This window comes from Schistocerca piceifrons, chromosome 8, assembly GCF_021461385.2.
Source record: "Schistocerca piceifrons isolate TAMUIC-IGC-003096 chromosome 8, iqSchPice1.1, whole genome shotgun sequence".
NCBI classification, from domain to species: Eukaryota; Metazoa; Arthropoda; class Insecta; order Orthoptera; family Acrididae; genus Schistocerca; species Schistocerca piceifrons.
In genome coordinates this window covers 87,141,703-87,145,740 of record NC_060145.1, presented here as the reverse complement: position 1 = coordinate 87,145,740, position 4,038 = coordinate 87,141,703, and positions in this window count along the sequence as shown.

Genomic DNA, 4,038 nt, shown 5'->3' with positions numbered 1-4,038 from the left:
ACCCCAGGCTGTGGCTAAGCCATGTCTTCCCAGTATCCTTTCTTTCAGGTGCGCTAGTTATGCAAGGGTCGCAGGAGAGCTTCTGTTAAGTTTGGAAGGTAGGATAAGAGGAACTGGCAGAAGTAAAGCTGTGAGGACGGGGCGTAAGTCGTGTTTGGGTAGCTCAGTTGGTGAGCAATCGGCCGCGAAAGGCAAAGGTCCCGAGTTCGAGTCTCGGTCCGGCACACAGTTGTAATCTGCCAGGAAGTTTCATAGCTTTCTTTAAGGGTGACGGGCAACCGGAAATGGAGGGGTCCTGGGAACAAATTGGCTGGTCATTTAAGTCCTCATTTAAGTCCTTTTCTTCATTGACTGTTTCCGTACGAGATGAGCTGTTGCAAAGCGTAAAGGTGGAGGAACTTTTCCGGCAGTACCGGCAGTGTTTTCGCTCGTGTTTGACTTCATGTTTCGCACTTCGGCCACATTCTTAGTCAGGGACAGTGTTGGGTTAATTTCTGGTGCGACCGTGACTTATCATTCGCGACGGTTTTCTCGTGAAGACAGCGGAGATGTGTCCACGCAGCCAGCGTACTCCAGCCGACAGCATCTGCAATTAACTAGCTTTTTAGAATGAAACTTTCACTCTATAGCGGAGTGTGCACTGATATGGAACTTCCTAGCAGATTAAAACTGTGTGCCGGACAGAGACTCGAACTCTGGACCTTTGCCTTTCGCGGGCAAGTGCTCTACCGACTAAGCTACCCAAGCACGACTCACGCCCCTTCTTCACAGCTTTAATTCTGCCAGTACCTCGTCTCCTACCTTCCAAACTTCTCAGAAGCTCTCCTGCGATCCTTGAAGAACTAGCACTCCTGGAAGAGAGGTTATTGCATAGACATGGCTTAGCCACAGCCTGGGGGATGTTTCTAGAATGAAATTTTCACTCTACAGCGAATTGTGCGCTGATATGAAACTTCCTGGCAGATTAAAACTGATGTGCCGGTCCGTGAATCGAACTCTGGACCTTTGCCTTTCGCGGGCAAGTGCTCTATCGACTGAGCTACCCAAGCACGAATCACGAGCACTTGCCCGCGAAAGGCAAAGGTCCCGAGTTCGAGTCTCGGTCCGGCACACAGTTTTAATCTGCCAGGAAGATTCAACTAGCTTTTAAGCTCGGTGGTCGGCACCACTCTCTCCAGGTAAGGTAGGGAGGCATTTCTGTCCTTCCAGGGCATGCTACAGGCAACAAAAAGAGAGGTTTAACCTCTGACCATAACTTCAAATAGTGTTTTGATACGCCATTCTGACAGTCCTCCTCTATGAACGAGTTAAACTTTGTTCATACTATTCCCGCCCGCGGCTTAGCCATTCGCGTCTTAGTTATCACATGACGCTGTAAGTTGTAAGCCGGCCGGAGTGGCCGAGCGTTTCTAGGCGCTACAGTCTGGCACCGCGCGACCGCTACGATCGCAGGTTCGAATCCTGCCTCGGGCATGGATGTGTGTGATGTCCTTAGGTTAGTTAGGTTTATGTAGTTCTAAGTTCTAGGGGACTGATGACCTCAGAAGTTTAGTCCCATAGTGCTCAGAGCCATTTGAACCATTTTGTAAGTTGTAAATTTACGGAACGACAGTAATGTCTGATTAGTCTTTTCTTTCAAATCTTTTTCTGCCTATGTGCTCTGTTGGTATTCATGCAGTCGCTTCGCTGTTTTACATTGCGGTTAAGATAAAAAAAAACTATGTGTCCACAAATTATTCGTGGTAATTATTTGAATCAAAATTTCCGGTAAGATACTTGGGGCAGCCCCTTTATTGTAATCAAAAGCACATAATTTTTTCTAAGGAAATCACATTTGTAATTCAATGCTATTCAGTAGTTTTCTTTCTGTTTGAAATCTGTGGATAAATTTAAAAAATCTACCAGCTCAATCCCCTTTCATTTCGTAATAAATAAGATTCCCGATAACTGAATGTCCAAATTCTCCAGCTATAAACAGACATATAAAGCTTCAGTAAATTGCAGGATACTTAGGGTTTCCAATAGTCACAATCGAAACTCCTCATATGTCCGCTTGATCCATGAGGTAATTCTGTCATTATTCTTGATCTGGGGTGGAACATCTGCAAGTCTTGACCATTTTCATGTCGTTCGACAATTCGTCGGAGTGATACTTAGACTCTACCAGCACCGACTACTGGCAGTTTCTTAATATAGTTACTGGGGTGACGAACACATTTCTCCCAACGAGAAACGAGTTTGCTGATAGCGTCAGTGGAGAATGTCTGACTTTGATGACGGAGCCACTACCTCACCTCTACTTGCGCCGCTTCATGACTATGACATTGAAGGCCTCGAAGGTTTTATCTAAGTTCTGGAGGCAGATGAAAATCGGATGGACCCAAGTCGTGACTGCATGAAGGACGGTCGGTGACAGAGAACCCAAGGCGTCGGATTGTTGCCATTGTCTCAGCGCTCGTGTGTGGACTCGCATTGTCATGCTCAAAGTGACGGCGCTCCACGTGTGGACGAACTCTTCGAATTCAAAATCGATTACATAACGCTGTTTCCCACGCAATGACACAGTTATGTTAGACGCTGCCACGATACTCGATGCGGTTCGGAGCCCTCTGGCCGCAGAAGACTGCAAATATGTAGACATGAAGGACAAAGTTGTAGAATGTTAGTGACGTTGTGCGTCACAGAGAGGCTTACTACTGAAATTTAGAGAGAGAACTTTACCGAAAGAGTCGGAGAACATATTACATCCTCCCACATAAATCTCGCGTAGTGATCACAACAAGAAAATTCGAGAGATTGAAGCTAATACGGAGTTTTAACGATAGTTAGTCTTTTAACGCTCCATTCGCAACTGAAAAAAAAGGGGGGGTTCAGTTAGCGGGAGCAGAAGTACTCTCCGCCACACACATTGAATTGTCTTGTGGAGTATGTTTTATTTAAAAAGCGCTAACAGTTTTCGCATAAAAAAAAGTACGGACGCATTACTTTTCAGGACGCCCTGGTATATGAAATGTTTCTTTGTCCTTACATTTGGTTACAAGCCTTGTTCCATACGTGATACATCAGGTTGCTAACGACACAGAATGACGCATGGTAAAAATAAATGTTACTTTAATTTAGATTGATGTCGTAATACAAACCTCTCACGTTGTTAAGTGCAGAGTTTTCTTGAATGCTGACACATGATTGTTATTTACTGAGATAAAAATGTCAATAAACGTTCTGAAATGCAATAGTTACATAAAAAGTTAAATCTACAAAATAGTAAAATTTTATAAACTACGACACAATTTAATACAGTTTTGTTTAAGTAAAATAATTCATCATATTTGTCTAGCTTGAACATCCCAGTCCCGGCCACACTGATCTGTCCTGGCCTTTTTCGCATAGAGCAAATTTCCCTCTGTTCGTCAGTGGTAACAACGGAGGAACGTTCTCTTAATTTTTTTTCCTCTTCTCCTTCATGGTCTTCATCTTCCCCTTCTTCTTTTGCTCGCATTGCCATAATGGTGTTTTCTGACTCAGTTTTTCTGTCATCGAAATTTTGGAAATATTAATTTTGAAGAAATTATTACAGTTAGTATATAATTCAGTAACGCTGAAATAAAAATAAATAAGTAGTGTCCTTGCCCGAAGCACATACTAATGAAATGGTATAACGAGTATTGAAATAATAGAAATTGTCGAGGAGCGAGCTAGACTCGCACACTCAGGCTTCCGTACAGGCTTAATTATGTAGACAGTTATGTAGTTCATTCAGGCAATCGAGAAACCCGGAGATTTTTGCCTGTTATTGACACTGATATACGCATGATATTGTTCCGAGAGATTCCAAGAATGTCGAGACTGTTTTAGTTCCAACTTTGAAGTCGGATAACAAACGACAAAAAAGTATTGTCTGGTGTTATGTTATTACAAATTAACCATTTTTCCCCTTTAATTGTACTGCGAAACTTTGCTTCTTGCCAAATTTCACGATTCTAGTTTGCGAGTATCAAAGTATGTGACATAAATGACCGTATCTTTTGATTTCATTGA